Source organism: Saccostrea echinata, unplaced genomic scaffold (assembly GCF_033153115.1).
Source record: "Saccostrea echinata isolate AGI-Se365-2 ecotype Australia unplaced genomic scaffold, CSIRO_AGI_Sech_v1 ptg000046l, whole genome shotgun sequence".
Lineage (NCBI taxonomy): Eukaryota > Metazoa > Mollusca > Bivalvia > Ostreida > Ostreidae > Saccostrea > Saccostrea echinata.
Window position 1 is genome coordinate 6,468,959 of NW_026889795.1, and position 24,141 is coordinate 6,493,099.

A 24,141-nucleotide genomic window follows, 5' to 3' on the forward strand; every position below is an offset into this window, starting at 1 on the left:
TGTTTTGTTGAACAAGTTACAGGTCTGATCATTTTTCAGTAATCCTTTCACTCAAACTACAAGATTTCAAAAAAGCAAAGGTCTATGGAAAAATAATAGTTCCCTTTTGCATGATAAAGAATATGTTGAAAAAGAAAAAAAATAGCTCATATTAAAAACAAAGTATATGATTCCTGTTTATAATATTGAAAATTTTGCTCACATTCAAGATAATGAAATTATCTTTCAGATAAGTGATCAACTATTATTAGAAGTTCTTTCAATGAAGATCAGAGGACAGAGTATATCTCATTATACATATTTGAAGAAAAGTAAAAACTGCAGGGATAGGGGCTTATATATTAAAAACTAAACAAAATATGAAGAACAGGAAGAAAGTACTAATAAGGTTGAAGGTTCTAACCTAGAAAAGGATAAGGAAGAGTTAGAAAACAAAGATCAGAAAAATTAAAGGGAACAATGATAAGATCAAAGAATATCCTTTGTATTCCTTTGTATGATCCCCTGTTATGGTCCCTCTATTCTCCAAGGGATCATGATTTGTACAAATTTGAATCTATGTATACATTACCTGATGATGCTTCCATTTAAATATGACTAATCATGGCTTTAATATTCTTGAGAAGAGATTTTTAAAGATGTTCCCTATATATTCCTATCTAAAACTTTGATCACCCATTGTGGCCCTACCCTACCCCTGGGGGTCATGATTTGAACAAACTTGAATCTACACTTCCTGAGGATGCTTCCATATAAATATGACCAATCATGGCTTTGGTGTTCTTGAGAAGAAGATTTTTAAAGATGTTCCCTATATATTTCTATTTAAACTTTGATCGCTCATTGTGGCCCCACCCTTCACCCGGGGGCCATGATTTGAACAAATTTGAATCTACACTACCTGAGGATGCTTCCATATAAATATGACCCATGATGGCTTTGCTGTTCTTGAGAAGAAGATTTTTAAAGATTTTTCCTATGTTTTCTTATGTAAAACTTTGATCCCCCATTGTGGCCTCACCCTACCCCTGGGCGTCATGACTGGAACAAACTTGAATCTACACTACCTGAGGATGTTTCCATATAAATATGACCCATGAAGGCTTTGCTGTTCTTGAGAAGATTTTTAAAGATTTTTCCTATGTATTCCTAACTTTGATCCCCCATTGTGGCCCCACCCTACCCCCGGGGGTCATGATTTGAACAAACTTGAATCTACACTACCTGAGGATGCTTCCATATAAGTTTCATATTTTCAGGCACAGTGGTTTTTGAGAAGAGGATATTAAATGATGCCATTAATTTTTCATGAATTCATAATTATCTCCCCTTGGAAGAAGGCGTGGCCCTTCATTTGAACAAACTTGAATCCCCTTTACCCAAGGACACTTTGTGGCAAGTTTGGTTGAAATTGGCCCGGTGGTTCTTGAGAAGAAGATGAAAATGTGAAAAGTTTACGACAACGACGACTACGACAACGACAACGACGACAGACAACGGACAAATTTCAATCAGAAAAGCTCACTTGAGCCTTCGGCTCAGGTGAGCTAAAAAGTAGAGATGGAAGGGAGTGAATCTATTTTGAATCAGACAGATATATTAGAGAAACTATGTAAATATTATGAAAATTTATATCAAAACAAAAATAGAAATTCAGCATAAGAGAAACGGAAAAAGATCAAGCATTTAATAAATTCAATAAGCTCTCTTTGGAAGGAAATGTAAATTTAGAAGGGGAAATAACTTTTAGAGAAGCAACAGAAACACTGAAAAGAATGAATATGACACCAGTCCTGGTGTTGATGCATTAACCAAAGAAATTTTCTTAACGTAATTTACCCTCAATTTGTCGAACCCTTGGATACCATAATTTTTTTTTTATCGCATCAAGTTTGAAATAACAAGGTTTGACTGTACTTAAAACTGCACATCTTTTGTATCCTTGAGTAAAACAAAATGCTAGCAAATACATGTATGCTCTGCTATACAAATTACACATTTAAGGTTATTGATGTTGTGTCTCTAATCCTAGATTGAGAAATATTGCCCATTTATTAAAGTTTCAGTTCCACTGTGCATTTAATTTCTTTATCAGCTTGAATCGTTGTACCTATGACAAATCATAGTCATGATTGGTATCAAACTTTTTATTCAGTAAGACAGTGACAGTAACATCTATATAAAAGAAAATTATAAATTTATCTTCTTTTTCATAAAGTAATAATACATAACGTTAAATCATAATCCTTTGAGAATGTTTGTCATAATTTCTGCACAGTGTTTAAGTATTCTAGGCCTATTCATTAAGATATTTACCATTTACACAGGCCAAGGGTTTTCACATCTACCACTCCCAACAAGATCAGAAACCCTCGTCTCCAAAAAATGTATGAACTCAACATGCTGCCATAATTCATTCATTTCAAGGATGTAAACAAATAAATAATGTACAGGGGTGGATCTATCAATTTTTTAAGTTGTCTAATATTCTGCCTGACAGATTTTACTTAGATTGTGCACATGCAATGTTATTATAGTTCATTTAAATGGACTATGAATGCAACAACAAGGTAATATATCAAAGCAGAACCAAATCTGCTCAATATATTGAGTGATTAATGAGTGGTTTCAACCCAATTCCCTGTTTGCCCTGAGTGGATTACCCATAGCACACACACAAAAACACAAGCATAGAACATTAGCGATTTGTCAGAACAAACTGCGAAAATCCATAAGTGCAAAATTTTAACACTTATAATTAATTGGTATAATAAGGGCGAAACAACTCGAGGCGAAACCATGCAGAGCAAACATGTGATCGGGGCAAATCCACCCGTTACCTAAGAAAACTGTACATTAATTAAAAAGTTCAACACTACCCTGAGTACCCCAGATTATAAAAATTTCTCTAATTGAGAATATTAAATAAAAATTCTGAAGCTTTTTTAAAAGTGCTGATTGAATCCCCCTGTCCTATTAAATCTTAAAAGAAATAATTCTTCCATATTATATGACATAAAAACTTTTCCCAAGTTTCTAAAGTTATCTAGATTTAAGAATTTTCGTCATCAATGTTTTAATCACACAATTTTAACCACATTTCATCACGTTTATATTTTTCATATGTATTATTAAGGAACAACTTTAGCCTGGGCAATATTCAAAATATGAAAGTCAGTGTAGTTTTAAAGTTTGTTTTGCAAAATGCCTTCAAGAATGACAGAAGGAAGACTGTGTGATATCTTTTTACATGATTCCACTACTTTGATCATGAAAAAAAAAATAGAGTAAATAATTCAGCCATTCCTAATTAATTAATGATAAATTCATATGTTAACACATAATATTCCTGTATTCACAGCATATACTTTCATCTAAGTTTTTACATCATCTGTTAAGAACATGTACATGCTGACTGAAAATCTACAAAAGCTACAGTTTATTTCCCACAAAGTAAATACATGTATGTTCAACATTCACTTATAATTTATTTTCATTTTGTCAGTTTCTTTTCATGATTTAAGATTGTAAAATAAATAATATTTGCTAAAATTAACATTCTGTATTTTGGTGTTATCAGCTACAAGATTTGAAATGTGATTAGAGGACTTACAACACTGTACAAGATACAGTCTAATTTGTTTACAAAATAGATACACTGTATCATTTGCATCAATGTACATGTTAGTGCGGCATACATGAGAGGTTCGTTGTAGTCGGGCATTTATGTTCATTTATAAGTGTAAAAGATCTTATCTTAATTTGCCTGTTTGCGTCGACTATTAATAGGTCTACATGTACATTCTAACCCTGTGTACGAGCTCCAGAATTTCCTCGCTTCCAATTAACAGAATAATAGAGAAATGGTTCAGAATCATAAATAGACTTGCAGTAACATAGACTAATATTTTAGATTCATAACAAAAGAGTGTTCATATGCTCAAGCTATGGTCTAAACAGCTGAGTATTATCTACAATCTTAACAGTGAATGAAACGTCAATCAATTTCTGAAACGTTGTTTTTCTGCTTGTAGAAAATGCCCGAGAAGTTGCGATTGAAATTTAATCGGGTCGTACTAAAATACGTATGGCAAATGCTATCGAATAATTTATTCGCCAGCCATATTTTGTTTTATTTCTTATGTCAGTTGTCTACTACAATGCTTATTAAAGAAATTTGTCAAATTAAAAAAAGGACACTGGATATATAAAACGGCAGACAAACAGATAATTATCGACAGACGTGTTTTCCCCAACAGACGTCTTTTAGGTGGCAGAGGATAGATTCGGATTAAGTACCGGTCAAAGTTATAAAAAAGAATAAAGAAACCTAAGGTTTGAATGCATATTATATGTGATTTTATTTCTAGAATATTTTATGTGTGCATTTGGATGGAATTGGTGGTCTTGTATATTTTATTGATATATGACACTTTAGTGTCACTACTACTATTCATAGGATATGGACTAGAAAAACGAAACTAAAATCAAAAATCACTCATCCGGGATTTCCTCAGAAAAGCGGGATGGGTTTATAGGATGAATTGTAGCTTGAAAATGAGGTGGTTGAGCCAGTATCTCTTGCTGTTCAGTGGTATATACAGGTGTTTGTCTGCATTTTATGTGGTAGCGTAGGGCATTAGCACGGGCCTGGAAGCTGTTGCGGATCTGGTGAAATAGTGAAAATAGGCTAAATTTTCATGCAATTTTGAGATTTTCCCTGAGCCATCATTTGGGCTTAATATGTAAGTTGTACATGTTTTATTCCTAAAAGCTTCAAAATTCCTCAAGGGACTAGACCATACAATTGTTACATGTAGAGAGAATTTAAAATTTTCCAATGCACATTTTACTAGCAGCTCAATATTAAGGAAAACGTCAGCCAAACGTTTTGATTGCCAAAAAAACTGTCCTCTGCCACCTTAGTATAAAGTTTAAAGTTTAAATAACTTGATCCCAGGCAATTTCTTAATAAAAACGTTCTTTTATATAGAAATAAATAAAGCACAAAATTCAATTCATTTAATTGCAAGTAAAAAGCTTTAAAATTTTAGATAATAATTGATTGAAAAATTGCATTGAATGTAAACATTTTCAGTTATGTAAAAAAAGACTAATATTAACTACTGACCCCTGATTTAAAGAGACAGGCACTTTTTCTTGATATCATTTTGAAAATTTCACGAGACTTTTGTTCTACATGTCTTACCAAAAATGGTCAGTTTAAAAGTTAGACTACAAAACTTCAAAAAATTCTTTTAAAAAAAACTGAAAAATTTGCCACTATATAACTTCTGATTTCATTAAGTTTAACTGACACTTTTGATATCTGGAAAAACAACATGTTTGGCTGAACCTGAAAGTGATGAAGGTCAGTAAAATCACTTAAACATCATGAAAAATCATTGTATGCCACCTCAAATGATTTCAGCAAAAAGGCTTCATATTTCCATTACTTCTGGTTTCCATCGGAAGTACTTCGATTAAAATGTTTTCCAAACTGATATTCTATAAGAGCACTTGTTCTTAATGCCTCATTCAAAAGAATTTTTTTTTGTTTTGAAAATGACGAATTCTAAAAAGACTTCCGATGACGACGAAGTAACGAGCGCAAAAACAAAAGGGGTCATACCCAAGCCAATGAATCATTCTATCATCACTGAAAAAATAAAGTCTCTATCTTTATTCATTTTTTAGAAAACGCGTGGACAAAATGACAATTTGAAAATATGTAAATCGGATAAAAAATGCCACCGGTGATTTTTTCAAATGGGAAAAAAAAGTCTGGAGATATTCACATGATGATATTCCAAAAAAAAAAAAATCTTGCAGATTGGTCAATTCGTTTTTAAGAAATCGCGATGTACTATGAGAAGGGAATAATAATAATAATAACTAGATACTCGTTGCGAGCAACGAGAAGTCTTTCGTCCGAAAAAACTATACTTATATGCATATGTGATGTTCTTTGCATGTAAACATATATTTTATATGCTCGTAATGGAGACGCACTAAAATATATCATGGGTCTTTCAAAAATGCAAGGATTTTAAAGATTTCTTCTGATAAATGAAAATAGCACAGAATTCACACAGAAAAAAACCCGCCAAACATCATTTATAAACATGAAAACGTAAATCTAAGCTAAAAAATGAAAAAGGAAATTCAGACATAATCGGGATTAAACCCAGATCGCCTGCATGGAAACTCAATATGGAAACCACTACACCAGATCAATTTTACCAGCCATCATCGATTTTTTACTTTGTATCATTGCCTGAAGTAACGAGCGTCAGGGAGGTTGAAAGTTTTTTTTTTATAAAGTGCGGAATTATAAGATGAGAGCTAGCTAGCCAAATTTTGTGCAAGCTGAATCATATAGGAATTCGTTACGTGAGTTTAAACAATAACTGTTAGCAAAAGAAATAATCTATTACTGATAAACTGATGATACTGTTTACTTCCTTTATTCTTTATGTATTCCACTTTTTATTCCATGCAATTCCATATACATGTCTTTCATACAGACGTGTCCACGTAATCTTTTTCTGCATTTCTGCATCCGACAATTTTTCTACTTTGAAAAGGGAGTCACGATACATTGTTTCCCGCCAAAGTCACGTGTAAATCTTCGCGCCTTTCTTTGAAATGTATGTTCTATTGAATGGTTTCGATTCTCATATATATCATTGTATGTACCGTACAAATTACTTATTTAATTGCATTTGGAGGTCAGAGTACTTATGTTTTCAAAGACAGATTATCAATTTCAAAAATCTTCCAGATCTAACAATTCTTTCACATTCCATTGATCCATATGGTAGTTACCTTCAACAAGACGCTCGGCTGTCTCCATAAACTCCGACCTGCCCATCGGCAATCCTCAGCTGAATCCGCTACGCTCCATACAAACATACAAATACATCAGCAACATGGTAGAACACCGTTGACGTCCAAGGTTAGTGTGCGAGGTACGAGCCACCCGAGGAGCTCCGAGTGTCGACCTGCTCGTCGGAATGTATGGAGACAGCCGCCATTTTAGAACCGCTTCAAATTTTAAAATGCGAATATCTAGAGTTCGAATTCATCTATTTGAAAACAAATTATATATTAAGCATTTTCAGAGGGGTTTCTATTAACACTACTTCCATTAAAGAAAAATATTGAAAATCAAAAAAGTTTAAAAATTCAACTTTTTAAATTTGCATCTGGGAACGACCGGAAGTATTGACAACGAACGAAAGGTCACGCCTAGGCTAGTATTTATTACGATCTATAATCCCTGAAAGTTTCACATTGATATCTTTTACCGTTCTTGAGATAATCGGCGGATAAAATGTCATTTTAAATTCAGAAAATGGTCCTAAACTTGGCACCGGAAGTGAATTTAGAAATAGATCAAGTTCATGTTACGACACATCTTTCCCGAAAATTTCAAGTAAATCCGTCCAATAGTCTTCGAGAAATCGCGTGCACAAAATTAGAAAGTCAAAAAAATAACAAAAATAATAAGAAACAGTAGAATCACTATAAGGTCTTCTTAAGAGATGGTAGACCTTAACTAGAGCAAAGCTCGTTGCAGAGCAATGAGTAGGTCTTCCGTCCGATTTTCAGAAGCACTGCTCGTAAGATGGGTAAATAAATATAAACTATTCGCTTAAAAGTAGGTTTCCAAACCATAAATGCTGTCGATCTGTATTTAGTATTTTAATGATTGAAACCTATGCTGAGTTTCGTGAAATAAAACAATTAAAACTACTTCCGGTTTGACCAAAAGTGACCCTAACCGACAGAAAATTTGGTCCGAAGTCTTGGGTGAAGGAAATCATTTGATTTTATGTTAATATCTGCATTAATAAGTTATTTGTGGTTACTTCCGGCTTAATCGGAAGATGTCAATAATGACGATAGTCGACAGGAAATACGCTCGGACGTCCTCTGTGACCTGTATAATTCAATTCAATGCCAATATCTGTGAAAATAAGCTTTTTTGACTACTTCCTGTCATTTGACGTCTTTTGACAATCACACTACAGTACCAACCAGACCCAACCTGACACAAAGCAGTTCCAAAGCAGTCCCGTGGACTGCTTTCTGGGACTGCTAAAGCAGTCCCACAGCGGTCCCAGAGCAGTCCCACAGCGGTCCCAACAGTCCCAGCGGTCCCAGAAAGCAGTCCCAGCAGTCCCAGTGGGCGGGGTTAAGCAATTTAATGGGCGGAGCTTACTCAGAATTGAGATTACCAATAAACTATGTAACTATAAAAAGCAGTTGAAATTGATGATCATTTCTTTCTGAGTAGTATCAACAAATATTTACAATTCTTACACGACAGTCATTTCTGAACTGTTAAGAAAATTACAGTACGCGTATAGAAATAAATAATAATTATTGACGAAGAAGACATTCACACCCATTAATTACATGAATATTTAGACACAATTATTTGGTATATTATTTTTCACCAAAATAAATCAATGTCTTTATTTTCTGTGATTGATATTGGTTTTTGTATTTATTTATTTTTTTTTTAATAGAAAATTAAATTTGAATTGTTTCTTTTTACCAGAATTAGCTTTAAATAGATCTTATAATTAAAGAGCAAGGCCAGTTCCCATACCATACTCTGAATGCATTTTCCTAAGTATTGGACAATCGGGCAAACCGTTTTTGAGAAATCGCGTGCACAAAATCGGTAAGAAAAAAAATAATAAGAAAAACTAGATGAGATCTCGTTGCGAGCAACGAGTAGGTCTTCCGTTAGATTTGGGAAATTTTGATTAATACAAGAAAGTAAAACAACTTCAAATGAAAAAAAAAATATCCATATCAATTCTTCAAAATATGCTTAGCAACACATGAAAGAGTAAAATCTATAAATTTCAAACAACTTCCGGTCTTTTATATTCACTTCCGGTATGACCGGAAGTACTCAAAATGACTTTTAACTGAGTGTGGAGGAGTCATCCCTCAAAGTTTCGAAGAAAAATGAGCATTTTCTCGTCTACTTCCGGTTTGGAAGAATAGCTTCCGGTGGAAATAATATGACTTGAAACAGTCTATTTGCCTCTATTATCTCTATTGTAAACATTTAAAAAAGAAAAAAAAGAAAAATTTGCATTTTTTAAACTACTTCCAATGGACAACGGACGTCACGGCAACATACACTAATCAAGAAATTCAAATCTACTAGTCACAATCTATCATCCCTGAAAGTTTCGAGACTCAATCTCAAAGCGTTTTTAAGAACACTTTCGGACAAAATGCAACTTTAAAAAAAGAAAATTGACTGTATCTCGCGACCGGAAGTGACGACGGCAAAATAAAAAAAACGCCCTAAGTTCAGATGATTTTCCATCATTCTGAAAGTTTCATGAAAATCTATAGAGGCGTTCTCGAGAAATCGCCTGCACAAAATCTGTAAGAAAAAAAATAACTAGAGCAAAGCTCGTTGCAAAGCAACGAGTGGGTCTTCCTTCTTAGCGATTAGCTTGTAAATTGATGAAATAAATGATTTAATTTTAGTTTAATTTCCCTCTAAAGGTCAAATGTTTCTGTTTACATTATCAACTTTTCTAACATTCTTTTCTCCTTTGACCTTTGAAACTTTGACCCAAATATTGACCTCCTTTCTGGAAGTCTGAATCTGAAGTGATTTTTCATTAGCTCATTTGCATAGAAACGCCTATACCTAGCTTTAACTCACATACGTCTGCAACAGTACTCTGTATATTTTATACACAACACTAATAATCCCTCATATCTCAACCTTTACGACTTCTGATTTTTAATTCCTAGACTTCTCTCTAAATTAATCTAGCATCTTTGAAGCAATTATGTTAGTAAAATGATGAATGACATACTATGCGCTTTGCTACATCAGTGTCAAAAAAAATTGTTTTAAAAATATTTACTAGATAGTAAGTAATCCAAATGTTTAACTGATTGATGATTTCCAATGTTTGACAATCAGCAAGTTGAGAATACTCTCATAAGGAATCCACATGGATGATTTCTAGTTTTACCAGAGGGGGGAAATCAATATCAGTAAAGATTAAAAAGGCGAAGTCGCAAAATCAACGTATCAGTAAGACAGTGTTACTTGTGGATATTTTAACATAACCTCTTTCTTAACCTTTTAAATACAGTTGAACTTCATTATCTCGAATACCGATATCTCAATTCCAGGATATGTCATAATGATTTGGTTGTCCAAATCACTTATCATGTTTTTTACCCTTCCTGTTTATCTTGAATCAACAGATATCTTGAAATTTAATTTTGGTTCCATTGAGGTTGAGATAACAAGGTTTGAGTATACATCTTGGGTTCATTTATTAAAATGTTTTACAAGGAAAGAAAAAACACACACATATTTAAATTTTGCAACATGTTTAAATAATTTTTACATGCATATTACAAATATTTTCAAGTAAATTTGCTATCAAAATTCACTTAAAATATCTGAATCCATTGAAGTTTATTGCAGTAGATACAGTACAGTATAACATGAAGGAACAAGTGAACCTAAGACACAGCAAGAAAATTCAAAGAATTCTTGTCTCATTCTTTCGGAGTCTTTTTGGTTGACATGCAATTATCTATGGCATATTTTACCTTTCTTGTCCATGTTTCCTGTCTTGTCTGTCTATTGTACAAAAATATAAATTTTAATAAAAGTTCTGACCAAGACTGAAGTTTCTGAAAACTGCATCAAATTTCAAGATCAAGGTCATGAAGTCAATTTTCATAATACAATCCAAAAGGTTACAAATAATGCACATGTGAAAAACCTTTTGGTAAAAAATAATGCACATGTGAGAAAACTATCTTCTGGAGCAAAAATTATAGCCAAAATTAAAATGTTTTATAGGTAGGTTAAAACTATATTTAAATAAAACCATAAAATTTCAAAAATAGGTCACAGTGACCTCCATATCATTCGACTAACTCTGCAGACCCAAGATGCATCAACTGACAAAGTTTGATGTTTCTAAGCCAATCATTACCTGAAATATTTAATTATAGTAATATAAATTGAAAAGTAGGTCACGGTGACCTATTTTACAATCGACCTACTCTGAGGACCCAAGATATATCAACTGGCAAATTTTGATGATTCTATGCCAAAATAGTACCTGAAAATATTAAAAACAGCCAAAAAAATTCAAAAGTAGGTCGGGTGACCTACTTTTCAGTTATCGTATTCCAAGGACCGAATGCATCAACTGACAAAGGCTGATGATTCTAAGCTAATTAGTACCTGAAATATTTAATTAAAGCCATAAATTTTCAAAAGTAGGTCATGGTGACCTACTTTTCAGTCGACGTACTCCGAAGACCTAAGACGCATCAACTGATAAATTTTAATGATTCTAAGACAATTCGTACCTGAAATATTTAATTATAGTCATATAAATTGAAAAGTAGGTCAGGAGACCTACTTTTCAGTTGACATTTTTTGAGGACCCAAGATGCCTCAACTTACTAAGTTTTATGAACATAGGCCTTAAAATGTCCAAATTATGCCTCTAAAACGCTTTCAAATCGAATGCCTGCAAAGTTCAAAAAGTAGGTCAAGGTGACCTACTTTTTAATAAATATGCTTTATGGCCCCAAGATGCATCATCTTACAAGATTTAATGATTCTAAACCTCTCAGTATTCGAATTAATGAACTTAATTGTTTTAAAAAGATTAGCCATAAAATTCAAAAAGTAGGTTAAGGTGACCTACTTTTTAGTCGACATACTCCGAGGACCCAAGATAAATCAACTGACAAAGTTTGACGATCATAGGCCTTAAATTGTTCAAAATATGCCTCTAAATCATTTTGAAAAAGATTGTCCGCAAAATTTGAAAAAGTAGGTCACCGTGACCTACTTTTGAGACAACGATATGAAGTCGTTAGATGCATCAACTGACAAGATTTGATGATCCTAGTCCTTATAGTTAGCAAAATATCAACATTTTAATAAAATTTAATTTTTGGTCAACTTTGAAGTGACCTTGAGACCACGCCCTTTGCCCCAGGGTGATGCCTTGAACAAATTTTAATTTTCAACATATCCTCATCCTTTTGTGTAAGATTGGTGATAATCTTCCCAGTGGTTCTTGAGAAGAAGATTTTTTAGCAACCAGTACTTTTGTTTCTATTTTCCTAATTATCTCCCCTTGTTTAAGGGTCACAACCCTAGTTTTACTATAAATGGGAGCCCTTGGGGCAAGGATACCCTGTGACAAATTTGACAATAATTGGCCAAGGGGTTCTTGAGTTATGGCCCATATTCTAAAAAGTTTATGCACACCGCACAAATGGCCATAGCATTAGCTCTTTAAGCCTTTGGCTCAAAAGCGCTAATAAATATAATAATGACTCATTTATTTCTTAGACGAAGAATTCTTAAGATAATTCCTACATATTGAATGGACTTTTGAGCTTGAATACTGTTTGTTAAATCCATATACCAGGTACAGTAAAACATGGTATTGTTTATAACAAAGTGTCAGGGATGGACGATTTAGCTTCGATATAAGCATAATTGATTATGTCTGTTAGGTTTACAATATAATTCAAAGTCACAGGGAATGAAAATCACTTCACTGTAAGCATCAATTCATTATAAACATGTTCGCTACAACCCTTTCTTACAGTAAAACTTTAATGTTCTGTTGTGGCCCTGTTCTACCCCATGAGGTCATGAATCTACACTACACGAGTATGCTTTTATTCATGGATTTGCTATTTGTGAGAAAAAGATATCTAAAAAATTTTCCTATATATTGCCATGAAAAAATTGATCCGCTGCCATGGCCGTACCCTAACGCTGGGGGTAATGATTTAAACAAACTTGATTCTACACTATATAATAAAGCTTTCACATGTGTAAGTTTGATCTTTTCTGGCCAGTGGTTCTTAAGAACATTTTTAAAGGATGCCTTTAGGTTTTCAATAATTCTTAATTATCTCCCCTTGAAAGAGTTGCCCTCTACTAGAACAAATTTGAATCCCCTTCACTCAACAAGGTATTGTGCCAAGTTTCATTTAAACTGGCCCAGTGGTTCTGAGAAGAAAATGAAATTGTGAAATTGTGACTTTTAAAGTTTAAGACGATGACAAAAAAGGGAAAGTTTTGTTCAGTTATTGGCTCAGGGTAGCTAAAAATTGAAAAGTTTACAAAGGACATAAGGCAGACGAACACTGGGCACCCTTCGATCAGAAAAGTTCAAGTGATTGAACACTGATATGTGGAATACCACAGATATGTTGAAGTGATTTTGGGGGCCCAACCCCTTATTCTTTAAGAATTTTACCCTGGATATCTCAAATCCTCGGATATATCAAAGTTAATTCTCATTCTCATTTAATTCAAGATAATGAGGTTTGACTGTAGTTGTATATATGCCAAAATAGCTCTTCCTAAATTAAACTGTAAAATTACACATATTACAAGTTCTTAATGAATTAATTTAAGATCTAATGTGTCCATAATCCTAGATGGACTTTTATCCTTGTGTGACTGTTTAAATTTTACTATGCTGCTTATTTCTGCATGTTCTTTTTCATCTCCCAACATGTTTCTTCTGGCAAATCATGGGCATGCTTGGTATCAAATTTCACATTCAGTTTTCAGATGACAGTCACACCTATCTAAAAGGAATTTGAAATTTCTCATTTAAGTTAAAATAAAAGAAATTGATATTGTGCAACATATAGATAATAAACCATCATTTTGAGTACAAAGATACTGTCACATTTTCTGTGCATTATTTGGTAAAGTACTGTTTTTTTTACATGCAGTCATTTGAGGGTGTAATAAAAATAAAATAAAAAGATGAGTGTAAAATATTTTTTCATGATTTCACATAAAGAAATGCATATATAATGTAACTTGCAGTACATGTATAAAATTTATTAATGATGGCAATGGTTAATAGACTAATTGGTTAGAAAGATGGTAAACTGTTATGATTTTCATATATATTTTTCAAATATGACTGTCAAAACAAATCCCATTTATTTAGTCATTATAATCCAATTATTAATCAAAAGTTAACAAATTAACCCCCGTCATAAAAATATTTGACCTATATTTTCTGTTTCAATTGATGAGTTTAAAACAACAACTAATTTTCTACTAAGCAATGGTTTACATGGTATTTAATCTAGTTTGTTACCTGACATAGTAGCTTAATTAGTGGTAGGGTGTTTAATTTGTGATGTGGAAGTACCGGGTTTGATTCTCGTTCACTGCATCAAACCTAAGACATAAACATAGATAGTGACTGTTCCTTCACCAAACATCCAGTATTAGAAGTCAAAGTTACAGGTTTTTCAGATGAGAACTGAGGCCCCATATCACAGTAGATGTTGGCACGATAAAGAACCCTCACTGTTCAATGGCCTGAGTGCCAAGTTAGGTCTAAATGTGAAGCCCTTCATAGTATGTGGTGATGTCTCTACATCAGTGAAATATTCTTGATTGGATATAAAACAGCAAACAATCAATTTTTTTTCATTATATCTATCTAGATTGTAACACAAGTTCTGATTGGTTACATATGTAGCAGGCCAGGTGTAAAATTCTGTACACCTGGCTCCAGCTTGGGTAAATAATGTGACGTCATAATGTATTGTTTCTCTAGCACAAAAAGCAAATAACATGACGTCACAATCATGACGATGCAGCGCAGCCCAAAGTAAATCTCATCGATAATTTGAAACACCATTGATAAGACTTGGATTTATAACGAATTTATTCGTTACATAGGAAATAATTTGTTATTCAGGTCCAATCAAGGTTGTCTGGGGTGTACGGCCTTCGGGTGTATGGTATAAAACCCGGGGTGAAATCCACGTACACCCTTGATTGAACCTAGATAATATTAGTTATCTAGCTCCAATCAAGGGTGTATAGGGATTTACCCCGGGTTTTATTCCAGACACCCTGAGGCCGAAGGACAAAGGGTGTATGGAATACAACCTGGGGTAAATCCCCGTACACCTCTGATTGGACCTGGATACTTCGGCCTCAGGGTGTCTAGAATAAAACCCAGGGTAAATCCCCATACACCATGATACACCCTTGATTGGACCTGGATAACAAATTTATTTCCTATGTACCCAAATAAATTCTTTGTAAACAAGCTCAATCAACTGTGTTTCATGCTATCGATAAGATTAACTATGTCCTACAATGCATCATGACGTCATGTTTGCTTTTTATCATAGAGAAACTATGCGTTGAGACGTCAAGTTTTTTACCCCCAGCTCAAGTTGGGTGTACAGAAATTTACACCCGACTTTGTAACCAATGAAAGCTCGTGTTACAAGCGACATAGGAAATAACTAATATTACAGCTTTTAGTTTATTAGCGAAAGTAAAGAATTCTGATTATTATCATTGTTTACAAATTGTTTTATACATGTAAGAAAATGAACTAAAAAAAATAATAACAAAATTCTAACAAGTCCTGTCACCTGTTACTTGGTGAGAAAATTTTCGGACTAACCCGAGTTTCAAAAATTTATCCAACTCCCATCCCTAAAATTTATTTCAAACTTTCATATAAAACATTTCCAATTTTTTGCTGTTTATATACATTGTACACTGATCATGAAATATACCTGAGAAATTTAATTAAGCTGTATGACTTTTTACATGTGTTACAGAATATCAAATTCTGACATATGGCAATATTTAATGTATTTTGGATAGTGTATTGTTGAACCTATGCCTTTTTGTTTTCAAGAATAAGGTACGTGGCATAGTTGCTAAGAGTATTTTCTCATTTTCTTCTAGAGTTGTGAAATAAGGAGCTGATCCTTAGTGCGCAAGGTTCGACACTTACATTAGTCCGTTAGTTTCAGGCTAATACATTTTCATTCTGACTAATAAAACCTATGGCTATAATTAGTCCAAATGGACATAACCCTTTATACTTCCAGTTCATGGGTTCAAATCCACTGAGTGACAAAGATACAGATCCTATGGATAAAACCATATAAAACCAGGTCTCGTGTTTCAGTAGGTGCTGGCATAGGTGCTAGGAAGAGTGAAACCGCGATTGAAGATTTAAAGAAAACAAACAACTAAAAATAAATTTGGATACCTAATTAGTTAACTTAATTCAATGTAGGTCCCCTGCTTGGTGCAGGGGGTAAGAGCGAATGCTCTAGAGTCACCAAGTAAGGACTTGATCCTTATGTCGCAGGTTCGAATGTCACTGTGGGACGTGGAGACAGGTCCTTTGGATGAGACCGTATAAACCAAGGTCCTGTGTCGCAGTAGGTGCTGGCACGAAAAAAGATCCCTCACTGCTCAATGGCCCTGAGTGACGAGCATAGGTCAAAACCTGCAGCTCTCCACCGGCAAGCGGTGGTGTCTCCATATGAGTGAAAAATTCTTGAGAGGGACGTTAAACAACTAACAAACAAATAATTCAATGTAGTTTACACATACCATAATAATTATCATGATTATGGCATTCGCTGTTTACAAGCTGGTATAACCGACTTCACACCGAATTTCATACAAACTATTAAATCATTGCCAAATAGTTACGACATCAGCGATTATAGCTATATTTAGAGTATTCACTGCCATGACTGTGAAATTTACACAGCTCATGTAAACTACCCATTAACAAACCTACAAGTTTTTGTTTTTCATTTGGGTCTGCCATGTACTACCCAACATACGGTTGCATTGTGCTCAAAATAAATTTCATAACCACACTCCATAAAGAAAACGAAGTTTGGTATTATATGTAATATACACTATTTTTTTCTTAATCTTATCACCATGATCACTGCAGCTGAACTGTACCATCTGAATTTTACAACTTATTCAATACTCAATTATTTCAAATTCTTTGTGAAATAAAATCTAATAAAGTATTAATTAGCATGACAAACTATTGTAGTAAAAGTTTGATAATATCATCAAAGTGTTTACAGTTTGAGTCTGTACTATAAAATAGATAACATCAGCTGATCAGTGTATACATGTATGTCATGTGCGTGCTGGCATTTATCAATATGTGTATATTCCAAATAATTTAATTACATAAAAAATCTTATCTTAATTCTTTTGAATCGTTCATACTTCACAGGAATGACATAGACACTATAACACATCACTGATAACTCTTTTAATGACATAGACACTATAACACATCACTGATAACTCTTTTCTTACTCGTTACACAAATACTCTGTCGTCAGAATTTCCTCGCAATCGCACACAAGATCTTCAGTTTAAAAACTCAGAATAAATCCTTCTTTACATTTATGCTCCATATACGTATTCAGAAATGTTAATCTGCACATAAGCCTAGCTGCGGATTGAATAATGCATGCCTACATATGCAATCCATGTCAAACATACAGTGCGAATTTTTGGTTCATTGACAAATGCCGCCATGCTGGTCCCCTACCCACAATGCCGTTGAATGTTTACATCCAGTGCGATCGAACCAAAACATTTGCGATATTGTAACTTAGGAATTAGATAGGTGTTTAAAGTGACAAATATTTAAGCACATTTCAGTACCAGCATGACAGAAAGCCGTCATATAGTAATAATTGTATACATTTAGGTCCTGATAAGACATGTACGCGTTGATCTATTTTTAGTTTGTAGACAACTTGTTCTTATATTTACATGAAATTCATTTCGTAAAAAAGCTTTAAATAAAGCATGATTTTTTTATGGCAAATAAAAAGATTTAGTATTCTAGATAGTATGGAATAAAAATTTTGTAGCAAATGTCAACATTTTTAGCTATTTCAAAAAAGACATTTATGACGTACTGACCCCTAAATATAGGGGCCAGCCCCTTTTTCTTGATTTCATCTGAAAGCCCTTGTTATTTCACACAACTTTTCTTCTATATGTCTTAGCAAAATATTTTTAGTTTAAAAGTTATTAAACAAAAAGCAACAAAATTTAATGAAAAAAAAAATTCTTCAAATTTGCCATCAAATAACATACAAATTTGAAAAGTTTAGCCAATATTTTTAACATCTTACACAACTACAATACGTTAGCTACATTTTCTTAAAATTTTCATACAACTATCTTACATAGTTCCCAAGCTCTCAGCCGGACACAAGACCCTCCAAATATCAATTATAGGGCAATAACTCTTAAATAAAGCGTAAATCAAAAAATTGAAAAAACCGTTTTTAGGCCTTAACATAATATTTCATAAAAATCAGGCGAAAAATCTCCGAGAAATCAGCTGACAAAAATTTGCGGGGAAAAAATAAGAAGAAGAAACAGTAGAATAACAGAAGGGTCTTCCGAAGCCGAAGATCGGAAGACCCTAATAATAGTGGAAAAGAAACAACAGAATCAGTAGAAGGTCTTCCGTTGGAAACGGCCAATCAGAGCGAAGCGCACGTGCATGCGCGTGGGTTCATGCTAATTTAACCATGTCATCTTGTCTACATTTCTAATGTATCTTTATTTATGAGTTTCAACGCATTTAATCAAAAAATATAAAAGTTATCGTTATATTAAGAATATCAATCATTTCACTCACATGCATATGAGCGCAAAATGACCTTCGTCGAACACATCTACACAACATGCCTATTAACCCTAAAAAGGTTTCAACTCAATTGGATGAGCAGTTTCCGAGAACACTCGCGGACAAAAAGAACCGGAGAAGAAATAAGAAAAAGAAGAACAAGAAAGTCTGCTATTGCAAGCAATAGCGTATGTCACTACGAACTGAACCATAAGCTATAATATTCTTCAATGCTTAAAAAAGTGGGTATTTGTAGAAAAAGACATCCACCCACCCCCTTTCAAACACAAACGAAACACGTTATGCTTGCTAGCTTTGGTGGAACCCAAGATGAGGGAAGCGAAAGTAGAGCTTTCGGAGTATTGCGAGGTTTACGTCAAAATATAGCTGAAACAAAATAATTCCTGAATTTACCTCTTCATTTCGGGCATTTCTGCATTGAAGAAGGGCTGATTTTTTATGAGGTGATAAACTATGTGTAAATTTTCTTAGTTTAGCAAAATCATAAACATTTCCGGCGTGCTGGATGTTTTGTGTACAGTATGGTGAGGCCTTCACGCACCTGCGGGAGCGGATCCCAGGATTTTCAAATTAAAAAAAAAAAAAGATAAAAATTAATTTCAAATAATTTTAACTATCATTGAATGAAATTATTCATATGCACGTAACACATTTTCAAGAAAACGCAAAATCCTAATGAATACAGGTGACAATCACTACTATTTAAAGATAAATTGATTTAAATAAAATAATTATAAATTCTATAGACAAAACAGAAGAATGAATGCTGGCAAAATATCAGATCACATAAGCGGAACTGAATTTTTTTAATGAAACTCTCAAGATCTTCCTTATCAATTGTAAATTTTATATCTGCGTATTCTACCTCGCTGTTTCGAAGGTAGGGAGGTGGGGGTTGATCTTCAAAATAGACATGTTAATGAAAAATCATTTTGTAGTAAGTATTAAGCCTTAGCATTCTCAAAACTTCAAGATGAAGGGTTGCTTGTGATATGAAGGTCAAGGTCATTTTATTTAGAATACAAGATATAAAGCAAAGTTTTCTTAATAATTAGAGAAAGAGATAGAGGGGGGGGGGGGGTTAAATATGACAATGTCTTCTACATTTAAAAAGAGGGAAATAAAAATGCGCCCACGAGATTTGTACCATATATAACCCTTTTTTATTAAATAGAGACTGGTTGCTATGGTAACAAGGTTTTCCGTCTCCTCTCCGTCACCAGAGAAGTTTTACTTCTACACTTCGTACTATGTGTGTTACTCCCCGTAAACTACATAAATGAAAGTTTGTAGTGTTTAAGAAACGTTGGGCCTAAGTTTTTGGAAAATGCTAAGATATTTAATTTCTTCTTAATTCTTAAGCATATCAAGAAACTGGTAATATATAAAGCTAACTAGACGTACCCTAGGAATATTACAGTAAAAAAAATTAGAAAGAAAAAGAAATTGAATAATTTATAGTTTTAAAAAGATCAATCATAAACGTATATACAACTTTTTTTTGGCAATTCGTATCAAGAAACTTCATATATGTACTTTTTAGTTTGTAAATAGACATCGCCACATAAAAGTCACATAAAATATTTAAGAACAAAAAATATGTTGTGGTGGGATTGTAAACGTGTTTATTAAAGAAACTTCTGATAGCATACAATGGTCACGTGACAGCAACATTTCTTAAATTATTTGTTCTTTCCATGTCTAAAGCGACGAACTTTGAAAATTTAAAATACATCCGCAAAACTATAAGTGTTGACTTTTATTTCTGTAAAGTTTCATATAGATTTTATAAGCTATCTACGAGAACAGCCCGGACAAAACTATGGTGATTCAAAAACAGTAAGTCGCCCCAACTTCCATCTGGTGACCATCGATTCCATTTTTTGCAGAAATTACTTTGATGCAGTGAAAGGGATTAAACAAACAAAGTTTTGAAAAGATTGCTTGGGTAGTTACTAAGAGAAAGGAAATTTAAAAAAATTCTTTTTTTTCTTCTGTTTCCATAGCAACGATAGGCATTTAGGAATTTTTTAATGCTGACTGTACAAATAGAGTGTCTAATCATAATTTCTGTAAATTTTCGTCACCATTGTCCAAGCAACCTCGGAGAACACATGTGTGCATATTTAGCTTTTTTTTCTGTTTCGTTTCTACGGCAACTGTTTGCGAATCTATTTTTTTATATAGAAATAACTTTGACACAAAACAAGGAACAATCCTTAAAAGTTTCAAAATAATTGCCTTAGCATTTAGTGAGAAAATCGAGGTTTAAGGTCAGACGACGCGTTCCTCAATAATATATAACTTTTCCTAAGAATTTGTCACTGAAGTATTGCTACTTTAACAAGTTTCCTCACAAAAAATTTAGATACCTTACCAGGCATTTGTTCAAGATAACAGAAGATGGTGTTTCTACATAATCCTATTGAAAATCTCTTGAATAGTCAATATCACAATTTTTGCTGTATTTATTTTTTAAGACATTTTGAAAACAGTTTAAAAATCACAAGATAATGATAATTATGAATATTTTTCTATATATTATGAAGAGATACAGAACAGATATTCAAGGAACGTGTAGTCTGACCTTAATATTTTTTACTTTTCTTCTGTTTCCATGGCAACGATTACCAAATTAAAAATTTTAAATGCCATCTGCACAACTACATGTACAATTACTGATTATCATTTCTATGAAGAATCATTACGATTGTCCAAGGGACCAGTGAGAACACTCCCGGACAAAATTCTTCATTTTTCGTACGTTTCCATGGCAACGGTAGCCATGTTGAAACTGAAAGTGTTCACTGCACAACTACAGCTGGTCATTATCTTTTATGGAAAACTTCAGCAAGATTGTCCCAGCCATCTGCGAGAAAATCCGGGACAAGGTTATTGGGCGTACAATAGCAAAATGTCCCCCCGATTCTTTCGGGGTGACATAAATAATAAGAAACAGAGTAAAAACAAAATATGTTCCCAAACTTCGTTTGGAGAACATAATGATAATAAGATACAGAGTAAAAACAAGATGTTTCCAAACTCCGTTTGGGGAACATAATAATGTTCTTGCAAGATAAAGGAGAAATATGCAGCTGGCATGCCAGCATTTAAAGGAAAAAATACTCCCTCAACATTCCAAATGTAAAATTTCGACACGGTGTGATAAGTTGTTTTAAACTGGAGTGTCATTTCTGTTGCATAATAAAAAAAAATATGAAGACCCATGTCAATAATTTTAAGTGATCAAAGGCAGTTGTATGGCTGGCAAGAAAACTGTTTATGATTGAGTGCCACATAATGAGCATATAACACCTTACATTTGTTGAACTTATCATAAAGCTTATGATGCATTTAACTTTACATTATACTGGGTTAACTTTATTAAGATCATTTTAAACGTGTCTCCTTAAGATTTCCATCTGACTGCACATTTAAATAGGTAGAATTAAGAAATGAATCTTTAAATTTTTCTTTGATGGAGGTATCAAAGAAACTTGGACGGAAAACTTTATCAATGCTCTCAGCGCATTGATGAAAAAGTTTTCCGTCCAAGTTTTCTTTGATACTTTCATCAAAGAAAAAATTATAAGATTTATTTCTTACTATTAAATATTTATCTTTCAAATTCACTGATGAGATTCAACATAAAACGAATGATTGCCCAACATATAGCTTAACTTTTACAATATTTAACCCAAATATTTGTAAGCGGAGTAATAAATAACGAACAAACAACTTCCACAAATTGTCGTGTAAATACCAGCTGTTTCCATTTGCTGTTTCTAACAAAAACACAAAATTGACTTACCAGTTGTATTATTACATTTTGTTATATCCCTTGGGTATATATCTACTTCAATTTTTCCTCGGTAAGCTCGTAAATGTAAGGGGAAGCTACTCCAAATATTTTAGGTCACCGAAATTTTGGATTTCATTTGCGTATCTCTTCATCTGTATTTCAAACCTAACCTATAACGTACACGTTACAACCTGCCCATGCATAACACCTGGCTGTAAAATCTGCTATTTCTTGCCGATTGTTAAATCGTCCTCGCTCAGTGTCGTATTTCCCATGCATGCATTTCCAGAGAATTAACAAATTAACGGCTTTTCCCTGATTTGATAGCATAAAGACCATTTCTTCAAAGTTTTGTTGTTCAAACCGGTTATCTCAAAGGCAATCATTTAGCATCTGTATAATGATTTCTTCCTTTCTTTCCGTAAAAATGTGCATTGTTGTCATGCAGACGATCCGAATTGTTAAGCAAATGGGGATAAGACGAAAAAAAGAAACGAAAGTAGAAAATATCTCGGGAACATATTGGACAACGTTTAAAATTCATGAAAATAGTGTATTTTTTTTCACAACGTACTCTGGAAGGGGAATTATGTAAAATGTACATGTAGTTTCGGCTGATTTGTGAAAATTTATTGGTGCAGGTATCAAAGAAACTTTTCAACCAAAGAGAAACGCCGATATCTCATCAATCTAATCAATATTAAATGATTACTCCTGCAAGCTATTTCTGTTATTTGCAGGTGTTACTAAAACAATATGTTTATATTTCTTTATTAACATAAAAAAGCAACAGTCAGAAGAAATTCAGAAATAATTCAATAAGACGTTATACTCATGTAATTTGCCATCCTTCTTACCTTTTTTACTCTATAATATATCAAATTTTTTTTTCTCTTTTATTAAGACCTGGTACATAAATAATTCAGTGTACAGAAAATCATAATACATACATTGTATAGAAATTTATAAATCAAAATCACAAATAATTGCCTACTTCTAGATACAGATTATCATTAATTACATGTGCTTTCTTTAGAATCACGTTTTGTAAACAAAGACAATTTTTTATCTTATTTCGAAAAACTTCTATATACATGTTTTCTTTTTGAAATCTACATTTCATTTTATATTTATAAATGGTAAAACAAATGAATGACAATAGATTATTCAATCTAATTGTTTTTAAATTAATTTCATTGTAAAAACCAAGTACCAGTATTTTCCATGTGATTTCAAAACCGAAAAACAAACCAATTTTTTTCCAAATATTTTCACAAAGTTTACACCGGTACAGGAGATGTTCAGTGTCTTCAACAACCATACAATATTTACAAAAAGGTTCTACATCTTTGTTCCATTTACTTACATTTAAATTATTGTTCAATATGCAATTCAATAATTTATAATTGAATTCAGCAACATTTTTTTCATACATATACTTAATTTTAGCTAGATATACATTTTTCCAGACATATTTGTAACTAAGATCAAAAGTCTTTTGCCACATATTTTCATAAACTGATCGTTGAAACTTTATGTTTACCAAAATTGAATAATAAAAATCACATTTAAGGTTTGCTACAGTTCTTACACTATTATCTCTAAATAAAAATGACACTTCGTTTTTAATATTAATAAATTTTGCATATGTACAATCAAAATTGTTTTTGTATTCTCTGAGTGCCTTCTTTATCATGATATATTCACAGAGTATATTGTTTTTCTTTTCCAGTATATTATAAAAGTGTTCAATACTAAGGAAGTTTCCATCATTATCAAAAA

The 24,141-nt window shown here is 33.0% G+C and overlaps 1 protein-coding gene across 1 annotated transcript in view; it reads left to right on the forward strand.

The window, feature by feature from the left end:
- The window catches only part of LOC133202144 (phenolphthiocerol/phthiocerol polyketide synthase subunit B-like), a 42,623-nt gene that overhangs the window by 1,074 nt on the left and 17,408 nt on the right, over positions 1-24,141 (forward strand). The window lies entirely within an intron of this gene.